At 50.9% G+C, this 13,966-nt stretch overlaps 1 long non-coding RNA gene across 1 annotated transcript; it reads right to left on the reverse strand.

The window, feature by feature from the left end:
• Positions 1–5,063: 5,063 nt before the first annotated feature.
• LOC137226732 (uncharacterized) lies at positions 5,064–11,035 on the reverse strand. The gene is made up of 4 exons (XR_010944495.1): positions 10,861–11,035; positions 8,251–10,530; positions 7,544–7,646; positions 5,064–6,292 (listed from the first exon to the last, which is right to left on the reverse strand). It is a non-coding gene; the product is annotated as an uncharacterized lncRNA (long non-coding RNA).
• Positions 11,036–13,966: the final 2,931 nt, after the last annotated feature.

Raw genomic sequence — 13,966 nt, forward strand, 5'->3', positions numbered from 1 at the left:
TGGAGATTGAATGCTTAACCATGGGCCACCAAGTTACCATTTGACCTAAGCTGCCCATCACGATCTGGGTGTTGTCTGACCCACCAAGCCGTGGAGTAGGGTGTGCACAGCAGGATTTCACCATCAAATGGAAGTGGTATAGGTGAGATTTTTCTCCTTGCCTGCCTCACCCTAATCTCAGGCCTGATCAAACCCTTCATTCAGCCTAACTATAACATTCCTACACAGAAGGGCCACCTCATCTCTGAAACCACACGAGGCTCATGGACAGGGGAGACTCAGCATCCCTCCTCGGGGGCTGTGAGGGGTGGACAGCCGTACAGAAGCCAAGGGTACAATGGGCTGAATTCATACCCAGCAAGTTACCGTTGTTCACAGCCACACATCTGGACACTGGGACTTGAGGGCCCCTTTAATGACAGATTAATACAGTGAAATTGAAACACTCGAGCTTCTGGGAGTTTGCCTTGTTCCACATGGCACTCCCTGCATAGCTGATTTAACTCTGTGGCTGGAAGGCCTTTGGCATGATATATTAATTTATTGGCATTTAGATGTATGGGCTTCAAGACACGCTAAGTGAATATAATTAAAATTAGCCAACCTGACACTTGCTGTCCTCAAGCCTATAAGACAGTTGAGAGAATTTATATTTCTCTGCAATCTTGGGAATGCTTTGGGATCAACCCAGTTTCAGAGAGACAGTTTTGCTTCCTTCAGTCAGGCAGGAAGGAGGGAAGAGCATATATTAGCCCCATTTTAAAGCCCTTATTCAAGTTCAGAGGCACTTTCCTGGCTTACTCCATAGGTTTGATCATGTAGTAGGCTTTTGAAGATTGCCAGAGAGGCAATGACAAAAAAAAAGAAGAACAATTCATCAAAACACAGCCAGGGTTTCCAGTTGAATTGGCTGATAGAAACTGCATCACAGAACTGCCCCTCCCAGTAACTAACAACATAAGCAAAAACTCGTGAAAGCATAAATTAAAGGCCCTGCTCCCCACAAGAGAAGTCTCTCCAACAGCAACCAAAGGAGGACTGGGCATAACCCAGTGTACTGCATGCCGGTCAGGAAGCCGAGACAAAGGAGCTGGGGCACCCACCACACTGGCCCACCCTGCTCCAGGCTGGGAGCACATCAGCCAGGTTGCGGATCCAAGTATACTCATCTGCACCCTCAAACCCAGAGTGAAGTAAATGGAGGCAGTATGGTTGGGGGTCTTTCCTTTTCTTATGGAGAAGTAGTGGAAGTGTCTGCTGGCATCTGGGGAGATGTGGGCAAACGTGGGGATGGAGTCTCCCTGTGGAAAATGAAGGCACCTGCTGGAGGGAGAGATCTGAAGGCACCTCACAGGGATAAGGAATTCAGTCCCATGTCAGTGCCTCAGCAATGGACATGCACACTGGCCCAGATCTTCTCAGAGAGACTGCCCTCCAGTCCACTTCTCTGTCATGCCCTCCAGCTACAGAAACACAGTAAGACTCAGAATACACAGGGGCTGTGATGGGAAAGGAAGTGGGCCTCAGAGAACAAAGTCAGCAGAGCAGGAAGAAGGTCTAGACATCTTTGCCCGAGCAGAAGCCAAGAGGAAAAGATTCCAATACACAAGCAAAGAGCACACGTGACAATTCCTGATATGCACACGTGTAATGAAAGTAATGAAAGGGACACAGCATGTGAAAACAAAGAACCCAACCCAGAAGAAAACTTACTCAGTGAGTGACAATAAATGCTTGGCCACTGCTTTAAACTAAAGAACAACTTAAAAGGGCCTAAAGCATATAACAAGAGGACTCAGAGACAGGATGAAATGAAAAAAGAGAATGCAGACATACGGAAGCAAGTTAATAACAAAACAACATCATTACAAAACTAATAATACATTAGAAACAGCGAGAAACAGAATAAAACCACAAAACATAATTGTTCCTGCAAGAAAAGCTTGAGAAGATATTTAACAATGCACACAGCACTTTATGTGCCAGCACTGTTCTAAGCACTTTACTAATATCAACTCTTAATCCTCTTTATAGTCATATGAGGTAGGGATGCTTATTACCTCCATTTAACAAACAAGGAAAAAAGGCACAGAGAGATTTAGTGTCTTGTCCAAGGTCACACAATGAATAGGTGGCTGTCTGGCTCCAAGAATTAACAATTTCATTATGATGAACAATAATAACAACAAACAAAAATTCATAAAAATAATGAATCACTTCCATCTACATATGGCTTGCTATGGGATGAGCAGTGTTTTAAGAGCTTTACATATATTAAGATTTTTAATTCTGGAAACTTCCCTGTGAAACAGGCCTGTCATTCTGACCTTATAATGAGGCTCAGGGAGGTTAAGTGACTTGATAATGAAAATAGATGAAAAAGAGAAATGTACAGAAGAGATAATCATGAAGAAAACAGACAAAAACAATCAAAACGTGCCCCAAAATATGGACCAGATAATTATTCCAAAAAAAAGTCTCTGAAATTCAGGGGGAAAATAAGATTGGGATCAATATATATACACTACTATATATAAAATAGATAACTAATAAGGACCTATTGTATAGCACAGGGAATTCTACTCAATACTCTGTAATGACCTCTATGGGAAAAGAATCTAAAACAGAGTGGATATATGTATATGCATAACTGATTCACTTTGCTGTACACCTGAAACTAACACAACACTGTAAATAAACTATACTTCAATACTTTTTTTAAATCTATATATTAAAAAAGCACATTTTAATCCAGGAGATATAAACAGAGCACAAAATTTTGAAATATCTTATATCCTAGTTAACTATTACAACTAAAGGATGAAAAAAGAATGCTTCAAGCATCCTGACAGACAATAAATAATCTAGAAAGGTGAAAAATATCCATCTGGTATCAAATCTCTCCATAGCAATAGCAATGTCAAGTTAACAGAGCAAGAACTTCTACAAGTCCTGAGATAAAAAATGTAGCATACCCAGCCAAGATATCACTTAAGGGTAAAAGCCAAGATGTCTTTTGAAATCACTTAGGCAATAGGTTAGCATATATAAACATGAAAAAACCTCAGAGATTACCAAATCCAAAAGCTTTTCCTCAAAACCCATCCATTTTACAAAAAAATCTAGACAATTAAGGGAAAAGTTAAAATAAAGAGTTTGGACCCAATGTTCATAGTTGTATTATTTACAGTAGTCAAGATATGGAAGCAACCTAAGTGTCCATCAACAGATGAATGAATAAAGAATACACACACACACACACACACACACACACACACACACACACACAATGGAATACTACTCAGCCATGAAAAAGAGTGAAATCTTACCATTTGCAACAGCATGGATGGTCTTGAAAGGTATTATACTAAGTAAAATAAGTCAGACAGAGAAAAACAAATAATGTATGATGTCACTTATATGTGGAATCTATAAAATACAGCAAACTAGTGAATATAACATAAGACTCACAGATACAGAGCACAAACTAGTGGTTACCAGTAGGGAGAGGGATGGAGGAGGGACAATACAGGGATGGGGGATTAAGACGTACAAACTACTGTGTATAAAATAAGCTACAAGGATATATAGTACAACACAGGGAATATATGGAGTATAACCTTTAAAAATTGTGAATCACTATAGTGTACATCTACAACTTATATATGTATATCAGCTATAATTAAAAAAGAATAATAATAATAAAGAAAAATAAAGAAAGAATTTGGAAATGGAAAAATGACTTAAAACCTGGTGGTAAGCAATGAATCTGTTTACAACTATAACCAACACTCAACAACTACAGGAATTCTGCTTACAGAATAAGGGAATTGTATGTCCAGACAATATAAAAACAAGTAACAACAGAAAGGTGCAAGAGGGTATAAATGTAAATAACACTGACATTCTCATCTTTCTTAGCATGGAGCCAACCCATACTGTATAAAATGGAGAAACATAGCTGAAAACTATTTCAACCTCTCAGTGGTTCCCATAATCTCTCTCTTTTAAACTTGAAGGGATTTTGCTTATTTTGCTTCCTCTGACAGCCTTCGTTTACTCTTGGGCAACAATAAATAACAATTAAACTAGGTACAATTCGTTGAGCTCTCCTTCTGTACCAGGCACCACGGCCAGTGCTGCAGATGCAGTGAGCCTAGGAGATGGACGACAGGCAGCGGAGGATGGGCTGAGACTGAAGGTGTGACGGCCCTACCCGCAGCTGCAGACCTAGAGAAGCCAATCGCTCTGAGGCCACTGCTGGGCTTCCATACCCTGTGCCCTAGTCACTCCTAACAGAGCCTGGTGTCCAACAGCCCCAAGAAGTGCCGTCTGAGAGCTGGCGTCACAGAATAGGGGCAGTGGGCATGCAGCAGGGGCAGTGCGCCTGGCATCAAGGAAGAGTTGGTCCTCTTGGGTCAACGGGAAGAATGCAATTCATTTTTTTAAATAGTTCCATATAAAAGTATTATTATCCTGTGTGAGGGTGCAGGTATGTAAAACAAGGTAGAAAATGTATTACAAAAATTCTCGATAGCAAGCACTGTTTGTATTTAAAGAAACTCTTCAACATATGACCTAGGGTGACGGCTGGACGTCGTGGTGAGGCTAAGCAGTGCTCACTGAGCTGCTAGGCTGCGACATAGGTGGTGGGGATGAAGCTTACCAAGTTTACCTTGACCTCCAAGGGTCACGGAGACTCCACTGGCATCTGGGACATAGCTCCAAACATGTGGAATGTCTTTTTTGGGGTCAAATTTGGTCACAAATTTGAACGTGCAAAAAAGTATATGTTCTCTAAAACATGGTTACCAAAGGGGTTAGCTGAAGGGGTGGGCAGGGAGATAAATTAGGAATTTGGGATTAACAGATACACACTATTATATACAAAATACGTAACCAACAAGGACCTATTGTAGAGCACAGGGAACTATACTCAATATCTTATAATTACCCATAATGGAAAAGAATCTGAATATATATATATATATATATATATATATATATATATACATATACACACACATATAAAACTGAAAAATAATTAAATAAAAATAAGTACATGTTTTCTAAACTTTTCTATAATTGAATATAATTCTGTCTCAAGCCTCCATTCTGTCAATTACAGAAAAAGTAGTCATATACATTTTACGTGTATGAGTTTTTTCCCCCGGTCCGTTCAATGTTCTTCCTCTGTTGCTTACCAGGGGGGTGTCTGAGCTCTAAAGGGCTGTAAATCCCACCCAGGCCTGAGTGGATGGTGTCTGGTCCCAGGTTGTGGCCCTCGGAGCCTCGGGCAGCTGCTGAGCTGCTGAGCACCCAGCTTGTCTCTGCTCTGCCCCAGCTGAGAAGGTGCTTCCCCTCCCAGGCTCCAGGCCCCCCTCTGCAGCACGGTCCTCTCTCCCTCCAGCCTGTACCCCCTCTCGGGCTCCTCCTGCCTCATTCTGGGAGATGCCAAGGTTTTCCCAGGCCCGCTCAGCCCAGACGCATCTCACAGCCACGTCTATTGTATGTATCAGGCTGAGAAGTGGTGGGAAGGAGGGGACTTGGAGGGATTTGCTGCCTGTCAGACCTGCTCCAATGGCCCAGCCCCTGGGAAGAGGACCAAGGTCTTCCTGACCCTGTGATGCCACGTCCATCTGAAGGGGCTGATACACAGCAGCACCCCCTCCCAGGGAGCCCGCAGCCAAGCATCCTTTCCATCAGTCCATTGTCACTTCCTTTCCCCCCCCGGGAGGTGAGTGGGTCTAACCCTCTTCAGCTTCAAGGTCTGGGATGGGAGGCGGGTAGTGCTCTTAATGTCACAGCAGTGGGGTTAAAAGAGGGATTCCCAAGAATGAAAGCTACACTTGTTACCATGTCAAAATATCGGCACCCCCTTCCATACAACATCAGTGCCTGCAGACAGCCACAGGCAGAAATGCACAGGCAGAGACGCGCCTCAGTGCTCACAGGGATACGCTTCAGTTTCTGGAAACTCTCCCCGCACCGCTGCCCACACGCTTCTGTACCGCAGGATCCATGAGGTCTCACTGTCCTGGCAGACATGGACCCTCCCACTGTCTGAAAACTCAGCTCCGCCCAGCTCTGGGTTCCCTGACGCAACAGCCTTCGGAAAGAGTCTAGGTGCTGAGTGCCCAGCACTGCTCTAGGCATCCGGGATCCTGTCCCTGCCCCGAGGTTGGCGTGGATTCCGTAAGGAGCCCTGGGCAGCCGGGCAGCAAGCAGCCAGTCCGTGGGAAGCAGAACCTGAGATCCAGCAGCTTCCATTGCAGATGGAGCCAGCTGGACCCTAGAGACCAAAATCGCATCTGAATCAACCAGCCGAGCTCCACATCTAACATGAAGAGACAGCAAGGCCCAACCACCCTGAGATGTCGGCTGCAAGTGATTGGTCACCCCTCCTGGCATCACGTCTGCACGGAGAATGACTCTTCTATGGAAAATCAAATGAAAACATTTCCTTCACAGCAGTTGCTACACCTGTATGACTCTCTTTCCCCCTCTCTCTGTTGGGTCTCAGTAATGAGGGCCTTCCCCTTGCAGACGAGGGTGGAACTGGTCCTGGGGTAGCGGGGGCTCCTGCCTGTAAGTGAAGTACCCCTTCAGGGGCCTGCAGCCCTGGAGACACACAGGGGAGGTGGTCCTGGAGGCCCCGGCGCGTCCTCCCCAGGGCAGCAGTGCACAGTGGCATTCAGGGACAAAGGACAGACTCGGCGTCAGATATATGGGCTCAGATCTGGCCCAGCTAGGAATCTGCTCTGTCTCCTCAGGGAGCCGAGCTTGGCGAAGGCTCGGCCTCCATCTGACCATGTCCGGCTCACAGGGCCAGCAGGGGTCAGGCAGAGAAGCAGGACAGCACCAGCCAGGAGTCGCCGCTGAGGGAACCTGGACCTCCCCCAGCCTTTCTGTTTTGAGGAGGAGGGCATAAAGGGCCCGGCACCTAGAGGCTGGGGACATGCTCACCCTGACCCCCTCGGTGGCCAGCTCTGTCCCCTTCAAGCCCCCCAGGCCTTCCCTAACCCTAACCCTAACCAGGTGAGCCTGGCTCAGCCCCATCCTCGGCATCTTTATTCTAAAGACCCTCCAAGGGTGGGGAATTCACAAAGCATGATTATTTCTGGAACAATTCTTACTCTATGTCGAGATCTCAGATATTTCCAGAAGATGAATTAAACAAATTTCCTTTGAAAACTTCCTCAACAGAGCTTGGGCCATCGGCCCATCACAAGCAGCTGTCTGCCAGGTTACGCGGCATCTCAGGGGGGTCGGGGAGGCTGGTGGTTGAACAGCCTGCATGTCAGGTCTCCTCCCCCACAACAAGAAGAGAGATGTTCTCAGAATAGGATGCTCACTGAATCTCTGCACAGATATTCTGAGTGGTTAGCCCTGTTTTACAGATGGAGGACTGACATCAGAGAGTAAAGAAACTGGCGAGGTCCCTGGGAGAGTAAGTAGAAAATGCAGGACCAGGAGGCAGGTCAGCCTGTCCCCAAAGCCCATGAGCTTTATAGGTGCCACCGTCCTTCACGCAGCCTTTCACCTAAAACACTCTCTCTGAGGGTCCGGTCAGGGATGGAGAAGGTGCCTGACGTGGAGATGGATGTCCCGTGGGCATTTTCTTCTTCTGCCCCAACAGCATCTACCTGTGGTGGGTAGAGAGATTGAGACACGTTCATTTAAGTGACGAAGGGAGGGTCACGCGGACACCCCTCCCCCATCTCTGGGTCTGAGTGAGGAACAAGAGGGAACAGAACCAGCTTGGCAGCAGTCGCCCTGACACAGCTCAGCACGAAGTGCCCTGCCCATGGCCCAGCTGCTGAGCAACTTTCCAAACCCTCACAGAAGAGGCTGCCTGCCCACTGGCCCCGGTGTGCACTGTGCTCCGTGGGGGCAGGGAGGGGCTCCCACCTTCCCTGTCGCAGGCCTCGCCCTACGTCTGCCCCATCAAACAGTGCTCAGCTCTCACAAGCCCCTGCCCACCTGTGCTCACCTCCTGCTCAGACCACTGCGGTCTGCCCCTCACTCCACCCCTGCCCTTGCCAACTGTCCCGCAAAGTCCTCCTGACCATGTCTCGCACAGCCACAGGCCCGGGATGCCCTCACTGCCCCAAACCACACCCTCAGCTGCCGGGAAAAACATCTCATGACACAGTGGCTTCAACAAGACAGAGGATTAGCGCCCCATCCCACAAATGGAGTCCATGGGGTGGGCTGTCCAAAGCTGTGTGGAGAACAGCTGACCTCTACCTTTCTGCTCTGCTCTCCTTAGCACAGTGTCTTGCTCCTCTGGTAGCCAAATGGTCCAAGATGGCTGCAGTAGCTCCAGACACCACATCCGAGTTCCAGGTGGCAGCAAGTAGGAAGAGGGAGAGGCACAAGGTTTTCTCAGAAACCCTACCTAATGACTTCTGTTTAGGTATTATTGGCCACCCCTACATGCTGGGAAGCTGGGAAAGTGGTTTTTTATCTGAGGCTGTTGGATGGTTAACTGCTGGGTACACTTCTTCTCTCCCTTGGTTTTACAGGTACCAGTGTCTCCTGCTCAGGACAGACCCCTCAGGCTGTCCTGCCTCTGCCTCCTCCTTCAATGCTGGTGGTTCACAGACTTACTTCTCTTCTCTCTATTCAGCCTTTCCTGAGACCATCTCATCCACACTTGCCTCCGGCTGTCTTCTCTCTCATGTTGCTCCCGGAGCTTCTGATGATAGCCCTCAGTCCCGTGATCTCTGCCTGCCTCGGACTGCTGGCCCATTAGGGACCTGCAGCTCATGGCCTGTCCTTCCCTGTGTCTTCACCAATTCCTTTGAATCTGGTTTTCTTCATGTGACCTACCCTGGGGGCCATTGTATCTTTGGCAAACAGGGCCCTCTGATTGGATGATTTTCCAGCAGTGCTGTTTTTCTCCTTACCTGTGCAAATCTGTCACTTTCTGCTACTATCCTCTGTTTTGCCCATTATACATCAGGGTCATGGGGGGGCTGGAGAGCTAGCAGTGGTAGAGGGGGAACGGGCACCCCCGAGCCAGTGTGCCCTACACAATCATACTCACCAGCCTGGGGTGGGTCCCCACCTGAGGTCAGTGATGGTGAATTCACCTGGGCCTCTGCCAGCAGTGCTTGACTGCACAGAAGCAGGAGGGGAGAAAGCAGAGGAGACGCAGGGTTCACCCAGGAACGGGGATTTCCCAGACTTGCTGGAGGAAAGCAGAGGTGAGGGCATGGGATAGGGAAGCAAGCACTGAAAGGAGGCATCCACTGAGAACTCTAAGCCTGCTCAGGAGGCAGAAAGGGGCGGTGCCCTGGGAGGAAGTGGAGAGGGAGGGGGTCTGGGTCACAAAGTGGCTGAGGGGCAGAGAGCTGAGGGAGGAGTTGGGGTGGGGGGTTCTCAACAACAGCCAGGATCCAAAGAGATTCAGGGCATGGGCAGCTGACCTGGACCCCTAGGGATGGTCCCCAGAGCCAAGGGGGTCAAGGAAGCTGAGGCTAGAGTGTATCAGCGTATCAGGCAGCTCATCCAGGTGAAAGCTGAAGATCCCGAGGCAGGTGCGTGGCTCAGGTGTCAACAAACAGCAGTGACGGGGCAACTGGAGATGATGGCAACCGGAGAGCAGTAGGTGGTGGGACAGGACCTCAGAGCTCCGACCACCCACCCCGTCTCCATGGGAGGGGAGGAAATCAACAGCCCACGGCAGGAGGGGAGGGGCGTTTCCACGAGGGGAAACAGGGTGGGCGAGGGTACTGAGGTGCACGTGTGCGTGGTGAGTGCTGGAAGTCACGAAACTTTGGGTGGGGCTGGAACTAGGCAGAATTCGGGTGGAGAAGCCACCCCCCGGGGGCCAGGTGGATGCCACGCGGATGGGGCACAGGGTCTCACGAAGAAGATGAGGCTCAGAGAAGGGCGGGATTGGAGTAGCCAGTCAGTGAGCTGGGCCCAGAGCCCACCTGGCCTCAACAGCACCCCTGAAGGTACAAGGAGAGCCCCGCTGCAGGGCCACTCGACCCCGCTGCATCCCAACCCCGCCCAGTCTCCAGTGGACAAGTAGGAGCGGTGGGCCACTTTTCATTCCCAAGTCTGGCGACGTGCAGTTTCCCGGACTGTGGACAAAACCGTCAGTAGACAGGTCAGCGCGTCAAGGCCCCTGTCACAGCGGGGTATGCGGGCAAAAGGCCACGCACAGCGCCTTCCCAGCCCCGCCGCGCAGCTTTTCCCAGCCTCCCAGTCCCCTCGCAGGCAGCCGCCCCTCAGCTCTCCCCGCCCTACCCCGCCCAGCATAGGGATTCCCGGGAGGGGCGGGACTGCGGGGAAGCTCAGGACAGTCGTCACCATTACGGGTCACTGTTTCCCGGAACCGGCCCAGGCCCTGACCCCGTGCCGCATCTCCACCCGCCCCGCAGATGAGTTCCGGCTGCGAGGCTGGGAAGGTTCGGCCTTTCGCTGCTTTCGCGCTTTGCAGCCTCGGGCAAATCGCCCGACTTCTCTGGTTCTCGGGCGCCTCCACCATTCCTTACGCCGGGACAGCACTGTTCACTGAAGAGGAAGCGCAGTGGCTCTGAGCCCCGGCGCCACGCGGGGTAGGAGGTGAGGGTCAGGGATGCGGGCTGCGCGAGCCCTCCAGCCCTTATCACCCCGGGTCTGCCTCCCGCACCGCCCGCTCCACAGTCTGCATGGACTGCGGGGGCCAAGCCGCCGAGGCTTCCCCCATTCCCTTCCCTTCCCGGAGGGGTCCACCCCGGCTGGAACAGCCACCGCGGGCGCCTCGGGTGCCGCCCGGCTCCCGCAACGCGCCTGGCCGCGTCCGCTCTGGTGGCCTCACGGCGACTTCGTCCTTCACCCCGAGGCCACCCGGCACTACCCCACCTCTCCTTCCTGGTCTCTTGCTCAGCCCCTTCCTCGCCAGGTAACGCTGGACAAGCCACGCCCTTTCCCCGGACCTCAGTTTCCCCATCTGTGCTGCGAGGGGTGGAAGAACTGGCATGGATTACAGCCCTCCCGGCGGGAGGGCTCCGGGTTTTTCTCCCCGGTGCCACGGAGCCGGGGCTCGGCCCGTGAGATGTGCGTGCTGTGCGCGCCCTCTAGTGCCCACTCCCCTCTGCTGCGCTGCCCAGGCAGCGAAGCCCCCAGCGCCCTTTCGTGATGTATGGCTGATTCACTTTGTCGTACAACAGAAGATAACACAGCATTGTGAAGCAACTATACTGCAATAAAGATGTGTATAAATAAATAAATAGATAGATAGATAGATAGATAGATAGATAGATAGATAGATAGATAGATAGATGATAGATAAATAAATAGATAAATATTAAAAATAAAATTGTTTTCTTGATTTAAAAAGAAAAAAGAAAATCAATAGGGAAGGGAACGGGATAAACAAACCTCAGGATGCATAGATAACAGGTGAGTATAATGAGTGCGTGAGCATGCGAATGAATGGACAGCGAAATGAATGCCTGCACAGAGTGAGCCAAGCCAGTTAATGGACTGTTTGTGGCTATTTTCAAAGATTTCACTTAGAATAAAAAGTCAGACTGCTTATCCTGCCCACAAGGCCTGTGCAGGGCATGGACCCGGCCCATTCTCATCCTGTCTTTTGTGCCTCAAACATGCCAAGAGTTTCCCTTGGCCCTCATTTCTGCACTTGCCTTTTCCTCTTTGGGAAGCTGTCCTGTGGCTGTCACTCCTCCTCCTTGGGTCCTGGTCCTACCCCAGCCCTGGGAGTCCAGCTGCTTCATTCTCTTCCCAGCAGTCCCTACTGGGAAGCTCCCCTCTCAGCCCGGTCACCTCCAGTGTCTGTCTCTTCTGTGACCACCAGGTCACAGCTGATGGGCATGTCCCCAGGGTCTGCTGAGTGCCCAGCCCATGGTAGGTACTCAGGACAAATGAGGGTGAGAGGGCACTTTGCTGCTGACCTGACTTGGCCCAGAAGCTCCCAGGAGTGAGCTCCCTCTCTTGGACCCATCCACCTGCCCTGGAGCTGACACCAGCCCTCTGGCCCCAGGACAAGGAGGAGGGGTGGGCGGAGCCAGGGGCAGGGGATCCCAGCTGGGAGAGTCCAGCCTGGGGTTCCTGGGGAGGGCAGCCTTGCCCCCTCCCATTCTGGGGGTGGGGCAGCAGCTGGGGGAGATGTAGGTTACTAACCGCCAGCCAGTTCCTCCTGCTGGCCTTGCCGCCTCCAGGCTGGGCCTCCCCTGGGACAGAGTGGTTCAAGGGGCTGTGTTAATTAGCTGTGATGATCATTACAGAGCAGAGCTCAGGATGGCTTCGTTCAGCCTCCAGCTTACAAGCTCCTTCCTCCCCAAGTCCCCACAATCTACTTCCCGCTCCCTTGAATCCAGAGACCCTGGCAGATTTCAATGTGGCCCAATTCAAAGGAGCTCCAACAGATAAAAATAGTGTTTGATTCCAGAAGGGTTCCTTGTCTGTGACCCTCACAGCCTCTCCGCTGATCAAAGTGGGGTGATGAGGCCCCGAGCTCATTTTCTCTTCCCCGTCTGTGCAGTCAGATCCGTTTCATCTCTGCTGTCCTGTGAGTATCGCCAGTCACCGTAAGTTTCCGGTTAGTTTGCCTTTTCTGAATTTGTGCACAGGAGGGTGGATGTGAGGAACCTCCACGCCTCATTTAACCAGGAGTGGTGGTGCCTTGGGTGGGCAGCTCCCGGGGCGGGTGAAGCAGGCAGCCTGGCTGGGAGGTGGGAGATCTGGGTCCCCTCTCGGGGTCAGGTACCCAGAGTCTGACCTCACCAATCCCAGGGATGCCCCGAGAGTGGATTCCCATCCAGGAGTCAGTGGCAGCTTGGGACCAGCCGCGCCGCATCTGCAAATGTGCTGCTTCTGCAAACGTGCTGCTGCCCCATTTAGTCTCATTTCTCACTAAGCATCTCGTGTGTGTGTGTGTGTGTGTGTGTGTGTGTGTGTGTGTGTACCAGGCCCAAGAAAATCCACTTCCCAGGAAGGTCAACTTCTCTTTTTTAAGGTTGAGGTATCCACAGCTGGGTTGGGACTCAAACCCAGAGCCACCTGACCTCAGAGCCGCTCCAGATATTCGTCTGCATTTCCTCCATCACTGTGCTACCTACAACAGTCCCCCTGACGTGTCACTGGACCTCTCCTTCTTAGGAAATGTTTCTTTATGTGGAGCTGGGAACTCTCTGCTTGTAACATCATTCAGAGATCCCGTTTCACCCCCGGGACCCCACGACACGTCTACTCCCGTCACACACAGTGACCTTGAAGGAGTGATGGTCACTAATCACCTCCCCTCCCTGCTCTTCTCCAAGCTCAGCATCCCCAGGACCCTCTCTGGCTCCTCAGGGTGAACTTTCCTCCTCCTGTGCGTCCACCTTCTCCCACGACAGATTTTTTTTTGCAAGCAGGTGGTCAGTATGGCCAGCCTCATACTGAGAGCTGTCTCCGTGGTGATGGGGGCCATGAAATTTCTGTTGGATTCTTTAAGCCTCAACTGGACTCCTCGCGTGGACATCTGGGCAGTTTATCCACAGGATTTGTCCCCCACCCCCAGTCTCTCTCCTCTCTGAGATTTCTCCCCGCACTTTCCTGCAGATGTGGTTGCCCCAAGTCTGTCCCTCGTTCTGCAGCCAGTGAGATTCTGGGTTTCTGTCCCTGCTTTCACGTCCCAGTGGTCATGCCACTGCCAAGCTCCAGCTGGCCTCTCTCCTCCCACTGCAGTGTCCACCCGCTTTGGCTGACTCTCACGTGCCTTCAGGCAGTTGTTTCAGTACTGTACCCAAAGCTTACAGTTATGTCTTGTGACAGAGTTCGTGCCTCAGGAGTGCTACCCTCACTGTTAGGTGAACTGCACACACCCTCAGGTTTCAGTTTTCAGTTTTCTTCTCATAATCTACCCTGGGTCTTGTCAACTGACGGAAAACACATAACCTAAAAGTCGTGGGTTAAGTTTTATTTGGAGACCTCACTGAGGACCATAGCCTGGGAGACAGCCTCT

This window comes from Pseudorca crassidens, chromosome 6 (assembly GCF_039906515.1).
Source record: "Pseudorca crassidens isolate mPseCra1 chromosome 6, mPseCra1.hap1, whole genome shotgun sequence".
Taxonomy (NCBI): Eukaryota; Metazoa; Chordata; class Mammalia; order Artiodactyla; family Delphinidae; genus Pseudorca; species Pseudorca crassidens.